The sequence below is a fragment of the Rhipicephalus microplus genome, chromosome 1 (assembly GCF_043290135.1).
Source record: "Rhipicephalus microplus isolate Deutch F79 chromosome 1, USDA_Rmic, whole genome shotgun sequence".
Lineage (NCBI taxonomy): Eukaryota > Metazoa > Arthropoda > Arachnida > Ixodida > Ixodidae > Rhipicephalus > Rhipicephalus microplus.
Genome location: NC_134700.1, coordinates 11,357,364 through 11,376,417, shown reverse-complemented (window position 1 = coordinate 11,376,417; position 19,054 = coordinate 11,357,364). Strand labels below are relative to the sequence as shown.

At 44.1% G+C, this 19,054-nt stretch overlaps 1 long non-coding RNA gene across 1 annotated transcript; it reads left to right on the top strand.

Annotated features, from left to right (window-relative positions):
- The first annotated feature begins 13,037 nt into the window (after positions 1-13,037).
- On the top strand, positions 13,038-16,493 carry LOC142793092 (uncharacterized). Its single transcript, XR_012891659.1, has 3 exons — positions 13,038-13,252; positions 13,723-13,828; positions 13,965-16,493. It is a non-coding gene; the product is annotated as an uncharacterized LOC142793092 (long non-coding RNA).
- The last annotated feature ends 2,561 nt before the right edge of the window (positions 16,494-19,054 follow it).

Genomic DNA, 19,054 nt, shown 5'->3' with positions numbered 1-19,054 from the left:
GATTAACATTATTGCAAAAGTAATGTAAGTCGGTTGAGGCTGAGAATATAGAACGGCAGTTCCACTGTAGTACCCTCAACTGACCTATGGTGTTGCGCGCACCACAGAGGCGCATGTCAAGCCCTTGTTAGCATCTTCACGCGAAATAGCTGATTCATTTCGTTTATATTTGCACTTGAGATTGGTGAAGATAGGGGGTCTGGTACGTTTATTAGTTCGTATATCGAGTTACATATCTGTAGCAGTACTTGTGCTCGGCTGAGGCGAATGTCGGTCCAAGTGCACCTGTGTTCCTGACTGCTTAGCCTTGCCTGCAGATGCAGAAAGTTCGTCCAACACTACATTGCGTAGCTGTGTGGCATCGCTGGTAATGTTTAATACTGCTGGTTCTGTACTAGTCTGCACTGTTTGTCCAATCTGACTTGAAAGAATTTGCACCAAACAGTCGGAAAGGTTAGATATGAGTTTATCCATTGCCTTACTCACTGCTTTTTCCACAGCAGTTTCAATAGCCTGTGATAGGTTGGAGTCCATACTGTAAGTGCAGCGCCCTGTAATACCAGAGTATCCAAAAGCCCTGTCTCTAACTATGTCAATGGCTTCCCTTCGAGAACAGCGGCGGCGGTCAATAACTTCAAGGATTTGAACCTCCCGGGAACGAGCGGAACAGTCAGAGTTGTCGGCACAGTGACTGCCCCCACAGAGACAACACTTTTCCGCTGTTGCAGTACACTTGCTTGAAGGATGGCTCTCTCCGCAGGTGCTACAACGAACGTTAGATTTACATCCTCCCGCACTGTGGCCAAATCTCCAGCAGTTCTTGCATTGAATCGGACGAGAAGCGAGGGGTTCTACTCGGAAGATCAGTGGCCATAATTTTATTTCTGACGGGCATTTTGTGCCCACAAATGTCGCGAAGACATATTCGGTTGGTACCCTCTCATTGTCGACTAGGCGATTACACCGGTAAATTGAAATTACGCCTGTTCCAGAGAGCCTGTCTAGGGTCTCAGCTGGATTCGGCTTGGAGTCGACTCCCCGCACAAGGCCTTTGGTACATGCAAGGTGAGGTGGAATAAAAGCACTCACCAGGGTAGCAGCAAAGGAGGTTCATTTAAGAAGATCCTGCACGCAGGTCTGATCCGGCGACCTACACACGATACCTCCTCGCCCAAATGGGCGCACATCTGTGATGGTCTGGAAATGATTTGAAGTTGTCTTAAGTTCTTTTTGAACCGCCTGAGGGTTTGTAAGTCTGATGAAGCCTCCATTTGTAGGTACCAGTGCCACGGGAATACTGTCGATGCCACTGCGGAAAAAGGAGTCTAGCGGTAATTCATTAGACGGCAGGGACGCTGACCAGGCGGATCGCGCCTGGCCAGGAGTAGTAGTCGACAAGAGCGCTAGAGATACGGTTAGACTCAGAAACAGATAAGCTCTAGCGCACATGATTTTAACAAATTTGTGACGGATTCTGTCCTCCGGTACCGCGAGCAAATGAAGCGCACTGCTAGCCTTTGAACTTTTTCTATTTTATCTCTCAGTGACTGCTGATGAGGACTCCATACAGAAGACGCATACTCCAAAATATGGCGAACAAATGTCTTATATGAAAGTAATTTGACATCTCTAGGGGCATCTTCGAGTTTTTTCCTCAAGTAAAACAACTTCCTGTAGGCCTTTGAACACACCTCCTCAACATGAGTGTGCCACCCCAAATCGCTGGTAATAGTCACCCCCAGGTATTTAAAGCTGTGTGTTCTGGTCAGAAGGCTATTTCTGAAGGCTATAGTAACACCAGTCACGTGAAAGTGAGTCAAACGAAACCCTCTATAGTCTTGAGGGTGTTGGGTTAAACCACTTTGCCCATTGGTATTTCTCACCATGGCGCCTGTCTATTCACTGAGTGGTGCCATGTGGAACTCGCGGAAGTAGTGCCAATCTGCTATTCGGTGCTGGTACAAAAATAAAACCTTCTTGTATCCCTTCTTCGAAGTGTCCATCAATTGAACCTATTCTACGGCGCTGCATATCTGTACACCTGACACACTTGGAAAAGTAAAGTACATTGTAAGAGACCACTTAGCGCTAATTGAAGGACGTGCCGACCATCCCCATCTAGACTGTGGTGTTCTGCAGAAAGGTGTTGAGCCAATGACGTGCCGCATCAGGTTCTAAAATTAACATAGATGTGTCCAGACAGAAATATTCTAACAGCGCATTAGCCTGCGCTGTGTACCAACTGTAAGTTTTTCAAAAAAACTTTGTTTTTTGTTTTATTCAGAAAAATAATTTTGAATTGGCGTTCTACTAATCTCAGTCCTCGCATGTGCTTACATAAAGGGGGTTAGTTTATATTTTAAGCAATCCATCCTAGCATTAGGTGCAAGCTGAGCGGACGCGAGAATCATCTAGACAGCATATCTAGCTCTCTAAGTACTTATTTCAATTATTTCCGTGCAAGTATTAGTTTTAGTCAATGAGGAATCCGAATACATTTAGAGTGCACCACGTGGACCTCTCGTGACACTGTGAAAGGATACCGACGTGTCAAGCACCTCGTTAATTACACCCGAAAATTTATAAATTGATAGAGCACAACGATCAATCAAGGAATCCACGAAAATAAAAAAGGCATGCTTCGCGACGGATAAGTTGCAATTATAAACCAACACATGATTACTGGGTAATTAAACATGGTCACTCAAATACTATTGAGTTAGTTCATAACTGTGGCTTCTCTGCCATGCAACACTTTTTTTTTTATTTTCATGGATTCTTTGCTTTTGTCGCACAGGTTGGTATCACTTCCCAGTAAGCGGAAAGCTGCACGTGGTTTAAATACACCCTGGTAGGGTTCGTATTTTTATGACTAAAGCTACGGTAATGTGGCGCTAGAAACGTCGAAAATCAAGAGGACGAACTATTGAAATGCCGAAATTTAGAACACCAAGAAATCAAAAAGCCGATTATACAAGACACCGAAAGTGTAAAATGTCAAAAAATCAAAACACCGAACCATCCAAAAGCCGAAATATCAAAATGTCTGCGTCACCTAGCTACACTGGAAGATGAAGTATCTATAGCTAAATTAGAGGTCACGCCAGCCCACTCTTTCGCCCTCATTTCCAGTTGTCCCTTTACATTTATCTCAAGCCTTCATACAAATAGCAAACTATATACTTTTTCACCTCCAATCGCACATCATAGTGATTTCTTGCTTATCGCAAACAGCTTGTGTGCAATTCGTTGTCGAAAACTTGAAACGTCATTGTCCGGGTTGCCCAGAGCAGCATCAAGTGATTTCGCGTAACCCTTGATTCTTGCTCTGTAAACGGTGGGGTTGTCACTCCCTTGACGATGTCTTCGAGTCTGGCTTGCTTCCTCTTCATGGTAGCAATAAGCCGAAAGTGCATGGCTGTCGTAGATCACTTTCATCGAGATTGCCATGCGAGTACCTTCTACAGGAAGGTCGGTAGCCACTCTGGAGTTGCAGTCTCCTCACTTTTCGCACCTCCAATAGTGCCTAGAATACACCTTCTTGTCAAACACATAAACATAACCACAATTGAAACAAAGTATTGGTTTTCCTTTTTGGGAACACATCCCGCCACATCTTCATCCAGTTCCCTTCAAATCGGGGGTATTCGCGTGCATGGTTCAAGGAATTTTCGGCGATATATCTTTCGAGCACTTTTATTTTCCAGCATTCGTTGTTTTGGGTGTTTCAATTTTATGGCATTTAAATTTTTCAGCTTTCTGACATCCGACCTTTTAATCAATCGGCGTCTTGATTTTAGGCATTTTGATAGAGACCCAAGCTAATACTCTCTAATAAATCACTCCAATCAGCCCGAACAAAGCTCAATCCTCTAAATGCTCCTCGTTTCCACGCAGCGTGTACTTCATGCTAGGATCCATTGTTACAAGGCATGGACACGTGCAAGCACACAGATAACTTAGATAAACCGAAGATAACTAGTGTATAATTTTCTCACCTAAAGCAAAACGTAAACAAAAGCTTTCAGTCAGTACGCAATGAAAATCACTACTAAATGAACTGTTTAGTATATTTTTACTTGGACCACGTGAATGTTACTTATGAGCAAAAAAAAAGATTTTTTAGCAAATTTTGTCGCCAGTTGTACTCACTATTTTGCATTACGTACGTTTAAAATTATTTTTCGCCTACAGGAAAACTACTCGACAATTCTTTAATACAAGCTATTTATTTTCACTATTATCTGTCTATGGAAAAAATCTCCGATATGGGCCATATTTCTCTTCCTTAAGGCAGCAATAAACCCCCTTGAAAGGGTTCATAAAAATTATTTCAAGTTAAAAGGACACCCCTGTGCAATTGGACAAACTTTTCTCTATTTTAATATAGGAGTGAGTTAGAAAAAAAAATTTATTGAAAATGTAGAACGGATTTTCTGGCAGTACACTTTACGAGTCAAGCTTCAAGCTTCGCGAAAACAGTTCTCATGCGTCTTACGGTACTGAAAAATGTATGTCAAGAAACATTTCACGGGAAAACCCGTTGCTCTATAAATAGATGATCCTCCGTTTTTTAAAGCTAATCTCTATGATGATCTCTATGAATGATAGGTTGTGCACCTATCATTCTTTCTCTAAATGTTTCAGTGTGAGGGTGTTTGTCGGAGCAGCGAGGATATAACGTACGACTGGAATCAAAGGTGAACGTTCGACATAAGTCTGCCTGTTTTGTATAGAAACTGAAGGAATGAGAACTCCAACCTAAATATATTTAGAATATATTTAGGGGGAAAAAAACCACGATGTTTCGAAGCTGGTCCGGCTTCTTCCTCAGGGGTGAGAGATTGGCTTCAAAACGTCAGTTTTTTTTAATATATTTCAGCTGGAGTTTTCTCATTACTTCAATGTGTGACTAGAAGTGGGGATGGTGGTAAAGGAAAGGGTTGCCGTAGTGGCTTTCGCAATACTTCATTAGGCAAAATATCATCTCTTTTTGTCTTTCTGTGGAATCTCCTTGCCTTCTCATGACTCTCGGCTAAGCTTTGTTTTGTGCTCTGCAGCTCAGGGTGAGGTGAGTTTCCGCGAACCTTACCTGCCTTACAAACCAGTTAAGGCAAGCAAGCTTCCCCTGAATGGATGAATCTGTGGTCGAAGAAAAGGAAAGAGACACTATCGTTCCTTGCGAAAGCACTGCTCAGCGCCTTGAAGGGAGGGGGGGGGGAGGAGAAAAGAGTTTAAAAGCAGGTAGGAGGAGAAGATTTGGAAGAACGTGACGGCCATGGCTGCTAGAGCAGAAAGAGAACAAGGCCGTTGGCAGGGCAGTCCGAATCGCACGACTTGGAAATGTGGAGCTGCAACCACATACGCACATACCTATGGTCATTCCCACGAAAAAAAAAAAAATGTTCTAGATCACCTTTCTTGGGCAAGAATACAGAAAACTAGCCAAACGAGAAGACTAAAATAAATAAAGAAATAATCGATAGTCCAACCACCAATTATCACCACAGCTGGGGAAGGAAGGAAAAAGGTAATCCGTGACCTCGGCACCAGCGGATGCACAAAGGCATTTATTCGCAGAACACTGTGTATAAGAAAAGACGCGGGAAACAAGACACCAATGGCACCGCAACGACGGCGCGTGTCGACCCAACTTGAGTACAAAGAACAGCGAACGGTGCGCAATGGCAGAACACTGCGAGACCACTCGCAACATGTTTGCGCCATGCATACCAGTCCCGACGGCACGGTGTACAGCTCGTTGGGTTGTATTGTAGTCTTTCTGAATTCCTTGAAGTGTACAAAGAGCGCGAAAGGTTGGGTACGAGGAACTTGAACATAGAAAACGACTTTGCATCATGCCTTTTGCAGTGTGAACTGGACGAACGCAGTGACGGGTGACGAACGACAGGAATTCAGTTCTTATGCGCTTCAGAAATGACTATGAATGGAAACGTTTTTGAATGGGAATGAAAAAAAAAATCTTCAAAAACATGGGTGTTGCTATGTCGGTACAACAGAACTGCAGGCCTGTTGGAAAAAGATGGCAGCAATATCTCATAAAGAGACTGGAGAATTAAAAGCCTCTATGATTGCCGAGAAGTAACAGAATTCTTCAATCACGTTACAGCTTGAATAAATTTATTTCCACGAGTGATGAAGGATCACGTATGGCATGAACGGTGCGTTTCTGCCTCCTTCCTTCTTGAAATATGGCCGCGACAATTTTCATGGTAACCTAAATTATGCAGCCACTGTTTTATTGGTAGCAAATGACATGACAAAAACCCATGATCTGTGTCATCGCTACATTTTAACAAAACTTGAAATCCTGCCAGATGGCGCATTGCTATCGGGAAATTTTGAGCGCTAACTAATGCCTCCACACGACGTTCACAAGCACCCATCCTGTCTCTCTCGTTCTTCCTAACGTCTTGTTTAGCGCTCAACACTATCCCAATTACCACATTTATTAAAAAAAAACTGAAGTGGCATCTGAGGGCACAAGCAGTTCAACGCAAGAGAGAGAGAGACTGGGTGCTCGATTGCTCACGAATCGTGCTGCTTTCTCGTCTTTGAAGCCACATTAATAATGAATCCGGAGCTTAGCTCTTATTTTCCGTTGATTAGGTACATAATCATAGATCAAGCCCAATGTGGATTCCGATGTCGTGTAATAAAGGTGACCTGGAGTGGCACATGTGTCACTACATGCTGCAGAACCCGATTCCATGCCTTCGTAGCATCATGCTCGATTAATACGAACGTTTGTAGATTGGACTACAGAAACAACATGAAAAGACCAAGAAATATTTAATTCTTCCGTTCGTTAGTAATGTACTTCGTTATGCGTTTTTCTGTTCTCTGGGAGCATATCACGAAAGTTGTGAAGCATGAATTAACATAAATGGCTGTTTCTATTTCACCACAGTCGTTGAACGGTGTACTCTATAAACACATCATCTACAATAAACTTCGTGCCAGCACAATGCATAAAATCCTCAATTACATCGCAAAAAAAACACGTATTCCACCGAAAGAAACTCCTAATGCCTCGTTAGATATTCAAACGTCAAATTTAGAAATCGCACCACCATGAACGGGATTAACTCCATGGCCAAATTTCACTGCGAAAAGCGCTCAAATAACTGCAAATAAATATTCTACATTATCCACAGCATGGTGTGCTTGTTTTCTCACTTACCCGTAAAAAAAATCTGGTATGACTGACACAGAAAGTTGCACCGAAGTTGAATTACGTTGTGCATCATGAAAAATATTTTTTGAGAAATAACTGTGCATCTGAGCAAATATTGCATTTACTCTCATCTGCACAAATGACCGTCGACAGGGTTTTGTCTTTTGTCTTGAGGGGGGATACAAACCCTTCTTTCAACTTGCATCGTGGCTGAGAGAGAGAGGGGGTCGGTGTCACTAGAGCGAGTAGCAAGTGCTCGCGTGGCTTGAGGGGGTCAAGTGCCCCTTTTGCACAACCCGCCTCGCCCACGCCCATGTCTGCACTTCATTTATTGAACACTGTGCTGATGATTAGTTCACTAAATATGCGCAGATTTGTTTTCTTCCGCTGCATAAAACATTCTCACATTATGAAAAGTAGGTATTTTGATTCGTTTGAAGGAAAGTTACATTCAAAGAACGACAGATACTCAAAAAAGCTATTTCATGCAATCGCAATAAGAAAGGTCGTAGCAGAGGCGCTTCTTTTTTCGTGCAGCATATATTGTAAAAGTAAGATCTGATTCGGAACTAGCGAACGTATACCTAACCGAGTGACGTGCGTCGGTGCATGCTCATTATTCAATGAAAGAAGGCTTAGCGAACAACAGCAACAAACTGTGGCATCCTAAATTAAAAAAAAAGCGAAGTGCTGCACATTTGTGGTAGAACATGGGCATAGATTGAAATGCGCGTTATTTTTTTTATGAAAGCAAAATCAAAACTATTTTACAAAACGCTTTGCATTCATCGTGATTTTGACACATCTGTGTAGTGTCCTTTAAGCTATTTGAATTAACATCTCTGAATTCCAACTAATTCAGTAGCCTGTGCCAGAACAGCCTTTTGAATTTTTAGTTTCGATTTCCGCGCCGCTGGCGCCGCCGCCGCCGACGAAAATTGACCGCACACCGCCACCGATGAAATAACCGGCGCGCGCCGACGCCGCCGCCGCCGCCGACTCCGGACGACCCCAACGCCGCCGCCGGTCGAAATCTCCTCGGCGCACATCTCTAGGAGCATCTAAAGGGTACAGCCATATCCAAGGAGGTTATATTAAAACTTCTGGAGTGGCGGAGAGGCTCCGCAGCTGAAGCCGACACCGCCATATTGATCAGGGCAGAAAACGGATGGGCGCATTTTAGCGTGCGTGGCTTTCGTGTTGATTTAGTGCTAGTAATGTTGCGTATCGTGCCTCTAATTGAACAAGACGCTTCTGAACACGTCTGTGATCACATTTTGAGACGACGATGTTGGGCTCTTGGGTAGCATTTGGCTGCACGAATCGTGTGAGGTGGACACTGGGCTCAGCTTTCGATGTTTAAGTTGGCATGCTTCGCCCATTCCATATTTTAGCGACTATGCGACTGCATCCATAAATTTTCTTTTGGCATCCGGGGGCACAATGACAGTAAGAATAATTTTTTGCAGGCTCTATGTTTTTGTAGTAATGTTTGTAGGCTATATATATATATATATATATATATATATATATATATATATATATATATATATATATATATATATATGTGTGTGTGTGTGTGTGTGTGTGTGTGTGTGTGTGTGTGTGTGTGTGTGTGTGTGTGTGTGTGTGTGTGTGTGTGTGTGTGTGTGTGTGTGTGTGTGTGTGTGTGTGTGTGATATCACTGAGTACGTTTTTTTTCTTTTTATAGTGAAAGGTGTTACGAGATCAGAACACGGGTCGTGCGTAGAGCCGGGTCCGCCGCCGCCGCCACCGCCACTCGTAATTAGTATCGAACAAAAAAAAACTCGGTAAGTTAAAAATATCAATGACACAATGAGAGTCCAATCCGGGTCCGCTGCGTGCCAACCCAGCATTCTACCACTGAGCCGCGCCAGCGCTGAAAATTGTTTCCTCTGCGTGCCAACCCAGCATTCTACCACTGAGCCGCGCCAGCGCTGAAAATTGTTTCTAAACTGGTTTTAGGCAGGCTTGATGTCTGGAAACGAGTCGCATTAATATGAGTAATAAAGCGTTTTAGACCATCAAGGAACAGCGAGGCATCACACAATGCGAATTTCGTGACGACTTGGTCGTCCAACGCTCCCATCCATTAAAAAACTTGTTCTTGATCACCTATTCACTGTGGTGCATAACCACTTCACGCATATTTCTTCATCGTCATCAGCCACTGCATAAAAAGATGCACTAAACTTCAAACAAGTGTGTAGGGAATACCGCGTACGATTCTCCAATGAATGACGAAGGATAGCATAGTGAATGCTGGCCTACTACAGAAAATTTATGATTATTTATGGCACTGTGGGTACCCAGCAATGCTCTTGTAGCATCCCAAAGAGTTTTTAGAGAAGGCTTTGAAAGACCACTCTCCCAGCTTTCGCTGTGACTGTTCTGCGCGTTCCTTGCAGGTCTGGCGTGTTCTTTTTTTTTTACACGCTTGAAACGCCAAATGTCCAAGAAAAATTAAAGCAGATGTGCATTAAAGCCCTTTCTACGTTCGTTCGCCTACTAAAAATATCAAACAGGTGCTTTTGTAGCAATAACGAAACGCACGGCAAGCATCACGGCGCTTCAAAACAGGCGCCGCCTCCTTCTGCCCTGAGCAATATGGCCGCCGCAGCTTCACTTCGAGACATGGGCGGGTATGCGGGACCGCCACTCCAGAAGATTTAGTATAACCTCCTTGGCCATATCCATCCATCCGATGGATGGATGGTTATGGCTGTACCCTTTAGATTGGGCGGTGGCTAGCGCCACCAAGCCGTAATACCTAATGAACCAAAAACTATATTTATTTTTTTCCCTTAAAAAGTGAATTTGAGGATTCGTAATTTGCAGTGAAGAGTTTAATTTTCACTCGTGCCTTGACTTTAGCCACCAATCAGATAACCTCCTTCTAGTTAAGTCTACTCGCTTAAAGTTTATTTTGCCCTCCCGGTCCCTAAACCCCAGTGCTTTTAAAAACTCTGCGCGATCATCCTGAACTATAGGGTGAAGTCCTTTACAGAACAATTTCAAGTGTTCGGCAGTTTCTTCTTCCTCTCCACACACACTGCATACTGTGTCTACCCCTTCGTATTTGGCCCGATATGTCTTGGTTCGCAGTACTCCCGTCCTGGCCTCAAACAGTAGAGAACTACCCCGAGTATTATCATAGATCCTTTCCTTGGCAATTTCCTGCTTAAAAGTTCGATAGATCTCTAGTGCGGACTTCTTAATCATGCCCATTCTCCACATGTCAGTCTCCGTTTCCTTCACTTTCTGTTTAACCGATAGTTCTTTTTGGTTTGGCCCCCTGCTGTTTTCTAAGTATTTACCAGTCAACTTCCTGGCTCGCTTCCTCCATTTTGTATCGACATTATTCATGTACAAGTAGCTGAAAACCTTCCTAGCCCAACGCTCTTCCCCCATTTCTCTCAATCGCTTCTCAAATTTTATCTTGCTGCTAGCTTCCCTGCCCTCAAATGATGTTCATCCCATATCAACTTGTACTCCCTGATTTGGTGTATTCCCGTGAGCTCCTAAAGCAAGCCTATCTATTCCACGTTGCTTAATTTCTATTCTTGCCTAAACTTCTGATCTCATGCACAAGACCGCATTGCCGAACGTCAGCCCAGGAAGCATGACCCCTTCCCATATACCTCTCACAACATCATACCTATTGTAATTCCACAGTGCCCTATTTTTCATGACTGCTGCATTCCTGTTACCTTTAGTCGTCACGTATATTCCGTTTTCACTTAGGTACTCGATCCCATTGCTTATCCATACGCCCGGATATTTGTATTTACTTGTAATCTCTAGCGTGACTTCCTGTGCAGATGTCCATCAATCTCTGCAAATCTTCCTTGTTGTTGGCCATTAGCACTATATCTTCTGCGTACATTAATGCTGGTAGTGCCTGATCAATAAGTTTTCCTTGTTTGACTAAAGAGAGGTTGAAGCCCAGTCCACTTCCCTCTAATTTTGCCTCTAATCCTTGTAGGTACATCATGAATAATAAGGGTTACAGGGGGCACCTCTGCCTAAGCCCCCGTTTTACCTCTGCAGGCTTGGATACCTGTTTTTCCCACTTTATAACTACCTTGTTACCTTTATAGATACCCTTTAAAAGATTAGTGACTACATGTTCCACGCCTAGTGTGTCGAGTATTCCCCACAATTCCTCTTGAACCACGCTATCGTACGCTCCCTTGATATCCAAAAATGCTAGCCACAGGGGCCTGTGTTCCTTTTCTGCTATTTCGATGCACTGCGTCAGTGAAAACAGATTGTCTTCCAACCTCCTGTGTTTCCGAAACCCATTCTGCAGTTCCCCCAGCACCCCCTCATCCTCTATCCACGCCTGCAGTCTTTCCTTTATAATCTGCATCGCCAGCCTGTAGACCACTGATGTCACTGTTATAGGACGGTAGTTGTTTATGTCAGCTTTGTCCCCCTTTCCTTCATAGATCATGCTCATCCTGCTAAGTTTCCATCTATCGGGAACTTCACCATCGATTATTATTGTGCTCACTGCCTCTCTCAAAGCCTGCTTAGACGTCGGACGTTATGTCTTTATGAGCCTAATTGGAATGCCATCTGTGCCTGTTGATGTACTACTAGGAACCCTTTTCTCAGCCCTTTCCCACTCTTGTTGTGAAAATGGAGCCCTTGCACCACTTGATTCGTCCTTGTTTATTGTGGTGCATAAAGTACTTCTTTGTTGAAATTTTTCTGTCACCCTTGTTCTTATATATTCAATAGCTTCGTCCCCTTCTAGCCTAGCACCTTGGGCTGTAGTTATAAAACCCTGCTCTAGGCTCGTCTCATTTCTTAGGGAGTTTAGATGGTTCCAAAATTTCGCAGCTGGCTTTCTATCTTTTTTTCTGTACTTCTGCCAGCCACTGAGCTCCCTTCCTTCTAATCTTTTCATTGATCAGAAGGGATGCATCCCTTCTACAGCTTAGAAAGGTTGCCCATTTTCTTTCAACATCATCTGTCGGTTCACCCCGCTGCTTAGCATGTCTGTGTTCCCTGGAGGCTTCCTGACGTTTTGCTATGGCTCTCTTAACTTCCTCATCCCACCAACTTTTGGGTTTGTGTCTTCTTTTCCGGGGTGACTTGTCACGCGTCTTAGCAAGCTCTAGCTCAAAGAGTCTAATTAGATTCGTGTATGTCCACACTGTCTTATTATCCTCCGTGATTACTTTTTCAATTTGTTTAGTGGCTATTTCAATTTGCCTTTCTGGATAAAAATTTTCCTGTAGTTGCTCATCTTGTCTCCTTCCCACTTTCACTGCTCTTCCAAAGTTTTGCTTGATACGTTTGTGATCGCTACCCAGACTTCTGGAGCCACCTTCATCTATGTGCATTCCCCTGAGCTTATCATACATCCTATGTGACATCAGTGCATAATCTATCGTCGACTGAAGCCTTCCTACCTCCCATGTTATTTGCGAAAAAATCAACCGCGGCGCGCTTCGTGGCGGCGCGTTTCTGCTTCAAACACCCAGAGTGAATCTACTAACCTCTCTCGCCACTCGCGTTTTTGCACTTTCTTGTAGAGGCGCCTTCATCGGGACCAAGTTTTATTTTAAATCGATCAAATACTACATGTTTTTGTACCGCAACACATAAAAAAAATTTTGTTTTTTTAGCAAGTAGTTTTTCTTAAACATGTGCTGCGTCATAAACCACTTGTAATAGTTTTTGCTCCAGCTGACTCGATGTGAGTAGCAGCCTATCGACATCATTATCCTCATTTCAAAGTTTGCGGCGGCCAACGGTTGCGACGGCAGGTAACGGCTCGCGGTACGTTCAGAGGCACGGAGACACCTCCGAACCACGGAGACATCTCCGTGTTCGGAGGTGTCTCGGACTGTTTTGTTTCGCTGTAAATATTTTGAGCCTCTGCCGACCGACACATTCTTTCTCATTCTGTTTATTTTGACTCGTTCAAATGCTTTCGCGAAGCGAATTCCAGTGACTTTCGGTCAACGAAGCGACCGTTGAAGCTTTCATCGGATGAACACCCGTTGCAAGCCCGGGCCGGTGAGTAGAAACCACTTCAGTTTTTTAAGGATGGTTGCTTGCGGGAGTAGTTGGTTCATTTCAACATATGTAGCTTTTTTTGCCAATGACTGCGTAGGCGTCACACGGTGGCAGCGCATTGCAGTATTAAAATTTAAAATTGTTGAACGTCTCAATCTGTAACCGGAGAAACGTGCGTTACTTGCGGCGTGCACGGCTTCACGTGGGAACAAGTCGCTGACTCAATAGTTAATTCTGAAATTCTATCACCAGGTAACACCAACCAGGCCGTTCGATAAGTGAAGGCAAATAAATCATTGTCGCCTCGCTTGTGTCTTCTTAGCTAGCTCATATATTAGTGCAAAAAACCTACTAGTTATAGATTACCGCAGCCGCGTTTGAGAAACATCACACAATTATGGGTCTGGTTTTGCTATAGTGTGAAAAAGGAAGCGTCACATAAGTAAGAAATACTTCTTTTTCTGCCACAGCCTCCTGGCCCACCTGACATGGAAGCAAATGTGTACAAGGTGCAAGGAACCTGCTACATGACATTCCTTGTGAAGAAGCAGCCCTGAGTGATATACGTGTTATGAGGTACCACTACATATATGTATAGAATACTGCTGTTTACTAATTAACTGAGCTTATTTGTTTACATTGGATAATTTCATGCATTGATTATGCATTGATTTCATGCATTGATATCTGGTGATGTTACTTGTTTTTCCAGACTGCTATGCAATGACAGAATGACTACCCCCGAATGTCCACTCTGCAAGCACGTTGAAACATCTGAATGTCCTCTACAACAGGTCATCTCTAACCTCACACATGTAATGCTGTATTTGTGAATGTTTTACCACGCATATCGTGGAGAGGTGCTTTAGATTGGCTACAAGCATTGCCTGCCTACCGTGGCATAGAATCTACACTTCAATAATGTTGAAACTGTAACACTATTAGTTAGATTGTGTGGCGCTGCTGAGCTCAACAACACACTGTTTGATCCCAGCCACTGTAGCCATATTTCGATGGGGGTGAAACGCTAAGACGCTTGTGTGCTTAAGGGTTTGTTCAATTCGCCTGCACCACATGATCCATTTTTCAAAGTGCTGCACCTCGCCATTCGTTTCAGTGGCGCAGCAACGGGCATCTTCTAAATCTTGCCTTTCATTTCAAAAAGCGCAGGAGACGTACAGCACCAAAACTATTTCATGACTTTCCTGTACCTTCTGCTCTGACGGCGCTGGTTTGGTGCAGCTGCTCGCATAGCTTAACAAACAACATAGCATTAGACGTAGGTGCTGTACCCACCCCTATAAATGCGGCGTGTTTTGCCAAGATGTTTGCACCTCATTAAAATAAGCGAACAAAAATAAGGATTCCACCTTGTCGGCACCTTGTCATTCACTTGTGATGCCGCACCGCTGAACTCCTGCCGCACAAGTTCTGAACTTTTCGTGCACAAATGTGAACCAGTTCGGATTGGTGCAGGTGAACTAAACTGACCCTTAAAAGATGGAAGCTCAAAAATATGACATATATGTTAACATAAGGGGTCAAAGCACATTTTTCAACAAGCAGTCTTGTCTCCTGTGAGGCTACAATGTCATTTGTTTGAACCCCTAGAAGCCAGAATCAATCTGAATTTGCCCACTACTGTACGACTCACGATCACTTCATAGTTGGCATGTGAATCGTCGGAAATTATTATTGCACTACATAATGAACACACCCACAGTGATGGGCATCAACAGGCTTTTCGACATTCAGTTGTGCCTTCTGACAGTTTACCAACAACACCCAGAACTGTTTTGTCTTAATTAACTGTGTTTAGCTCATACAAGTTTACAAAAAGATGCACCAAAGCTCATAAGGCTGCACTCAATTGCTTTAGCTTTGCACATATGTTCAATGGGCTCCTAAAATAATAAATCATAAAGGTGATGAGCAGTTGCAGCACAGCTTCCTCAAAGATGTGAATGCTGTCATCAAGAGCAAGATTGTGTTCATTGCATGTGGTACTGTTTTTTTTTTGGCAGAAAAACGTTCCAGATTTTTTTGTGCACATCTGCTTCTGTTTAAATTAAGTTGTCATAACTATAGTGTCTGCCTTTACGAAGTGAAATTCTGTGCACTACGGTCACGAAAAAAAAAATCTAGGAAATCGCACAGGTAGTTAAAACATACATGATCTTCACTTATCTACAGCCACACTGCAAGATGATACGTATTTCAAGTCCTAACCTCTAAAAGTAGCAGGGAGAAAACAACTTCATTTTCAAGCACAAGTATACTGAAAAATTAAACACAATAACAAGTGTGTAATAAATGTGACCTTTATTGATCCAGTATTCGGACAGATTCACATCATGTACCACCAATTGATTTCAGGAATGCTTGCTTGCAAGAGAGTACTCAAGTTCTATGGATATGTCTATGCAAAAAAAGAAATCGTGCTCAGGGCTGAGCAGATAGTGTGATGTAAGAGTACCAACAAAGATGTACAGACAACAAAATTGTATAATGCATACCTGAAGCTTATTTTCTTAGACTTGGGCCTTTTCGATCTGTAAGCACACACCTCATAAGTGTCCCTTTAGCATACATGGTCGCTGCATACTCAGCAGACTGGTCATTACCTGCAACGAGAAATTCTAGCTGTGGTAACTGTGTAATTTAACCCTAACAATAAACGTAGCAAGCCTGAAATATTTTTAGGCCCATCCCCTAAATACATAATACCTATGATATGGGCTCAAGGCTGAGTATTAAAACTAGTGCCTACCCTCTCGACACAACGCGACATTGCAGAATTGTGAAGTACTCATTGTAGCATTGTAGAGCGAGAAAGATTCAGAAATGCACGCATCCGCAATCGCTTATTTAACAAATTTAGCAAAACTACATTGCTCTAACTGCGCGAGCTATCTATCGGCAATGTGCAAGTTTCCTTCCCTATTCCACATCAAGCATTCGCTTCAAGATCAACACTACGGGGCAAGCGCCACATCTGACGGCAGAATCGGACCCTTGTCCTGAAGCCACGCTATTAAACTCGAGCGCTGCAACACAATGAGAGCGACGTTCATTCAGCGATTTCGATGTTCAGTTATATGCATATGCTTGTTAGCTTTCAAGAATCTTTACACATGGGTTGAAAGCTTTCGATATGTATGAGTGACTTGTTTTGTTCGGACCCGACCGTATACATTGATTTTACAGGCTTGAACACTCGCAATAAACGATGCAAACCTTACTTTATTGACTTTGTTTTTGCCAGTCGAGGCCAGCTAGGTCCCCTGGTGATAATTACAGACGCGAAACGCGACTGTCAGCGCTTCCTCTAGTTTGGTCAACATTGATTTTGTTGTTGTGGGGCGGTGTGGATGGATTGCGGTATTATTTCTTGCGAATCTGAAGATGTGGCAGTGATTCTCGGCCGACTGATCCTTCAAAGGGGGGAGATCGAGCGCCGTGGGTGTTTCGAGCAAGCGGTAGCGTTGAATGACCAACATCCCGCGTCGATGTGATATGCTCAAGTGCTGGCTGTCTTGTGTGTGCTGTGTGGTGGTTTGTTTGACAAATTTAGTTTCCTGCTCATTTGATGATACGTTAGTGTTGGATGGTTTATGCGAGCCGTAGCGTTGAATTACACCCGCGTAGGCGTGATCATGTTTGTGCAGACATATTTCCAAATGAGATTTAAGGTCTGACACACGGTACTGACAACACCACTGTAACACGGGCTCTTGTTTGCTATGTCGTACCCCTTTATACCGCAGTTAGATTACGGCTGCACCGTGTTTGATACGATTAGTTTGGGCAGTTAGCGGTGACTAATACTGGTGTTACTCAAATACTTCTGATCGAGATCGACAGGTCTGTCGCTGCTCCGCCAGATTGATTTGGCGCAGACGCTCTTGCTGATTGCAATCAAAAGTGCCCGTGTGACACCGGTTTGATCGCACGTGCGAATGCTCAAACCCTTTCTGTGCGCTCTTGTGTTCTCTAGCTTCTTGGCTGCTGGTTGCGTCAGTAGACAAGCATGCAAGAAAAACAGTTTATTACATATACAAAGCTATTATATCAAGGGAAGAGGAGGAGGAAGGGAAGGAATGAAAGGCAGGGAGGTCAACCAGGCGCACGTCCGGTTTGCTACCGTGCACTGGGGGAAGGGGTGAGGGGATTAAAGGAGAAGAGAGAGAGAAGTGAAGGGCAACGTGTGTGTAGATGTGACCTTGTCTATTGCACGCTTATAAGCGGTCGCGTAGTCCGGTCGTCTTCAAAAAACTTAGCAGTGCTCGCGTCGCTTTGCTGGCCTGCGACGCGTACAGCCATGAACCAAGAAAGGTCTACTGTCTAGTGTCTCTAACGTTTCGCGTAGCAAGTTGCGTTCGCTCGAAAAACGTTCACATGAACACAGTAGATGTTCTATTGTCTCATCAGTGTCACACGATTCACATCGGGAGCTATCCGCCATTCCTATGCGAAAGGAGTATGCCTTTGTAAAAGCTACTCCTAACCACAGGCGGCACAGTAAAGTTGCATCCTGGCGGGAGAGGTCCGATAGAGCTTGAAGCTTTCTCGATGGGTCCAATTTGTGTAGGCGGTGGTTCCTGACACTGGGGTCACTCAGCCAAGTTACCGACATGGTGTTAGTGAACGAGTGAAGGCTCCTTGCAGCGTCGGTTCTCGACAATGGAATTGGGGTTGTCTGGGCGTCCGCGTGGGCGGATCGGGCAGCATTATCAGCAAGGTCATTACCGACAATACCACAATGTCCCGGTAACCATTGGAACACCACGTCATGTCCTTTCGATAAAACTTCGTGAATCACTTCTCTTATTTCATTCACTAGTTGTTGATGCTCCCTTTGTCTTAAAGCTGATTGCAAGCTCTGAAGGGATGCCTTGGAGTCGCAGAACACAGCCCATTTTTGAGGTCGGGCTTCCGCGATATAAAGTATAGCAGCACGTAAGGCGGCAAGCTCCGCTGCTGTGGATGTTGTCCTATGCGACAGTTTGAGCTTTATAGTGACCTGGTACGCTGGGATGACAACAGCACCTGTGGAGCTGTCAGCCGAGACTGATCCATCGGTGTAAATGTGGGTCCTCTGGCCGTATTTTTCGTTGAGTAGCGACAATGTCACCTGTCGTAGGACCACTGTTGAATGACGGCTCTTGTTTGTTATTCCCGGAATAGTGAGGCACACCTGTGGTTTTTGTAGGCACCACGGAGGTGACGCTGGTCTTGTTGCTGGAGTGAAGCCGAAAGGAAGGCATTCTCTATGGGCAGAAATAATCTTTGAAAACATCGCTTGTGGTCTTTGAAGTGGCAACACTGCAACATGGTGACCAGGAACTCGGCAGAGGTGTCTTATGTGGGCTCTCAAATTGTCAGTGGTGATGTATGTTTGAATTGGATGCTCTCTTGCGATCATAATTGCCCCGTAGGTTGAGGTGCATCGCGGCAATCCTAAGCACACGCGTAGTGCTTGTCCTTGCAGACTTTAGAGGGTGCGGATGTTCGTCTTGCACGTACTTGCCACTAACGGCAAGCTGTAGCGCAAAAATCCCAGAAACAGTGCCCTGTATAGCTGCATCATTGACCTTACTGATGTGCCCCAAGATTTTCCGCAGAGGAACCGCATTATATGGACGATGGAAGTTAGCCTTCTCTTCAGGTTTGCAGTGGGCACTCCACGAAAGGTCCCTGTCAATAATCACACCCAGAAAGCGATGGTTCTTCTGGTATGGAATATTTTGCCCATTGATGGTAACGGGGTATTGTGTCATGGTTCTGCGAGTAAATGCAATT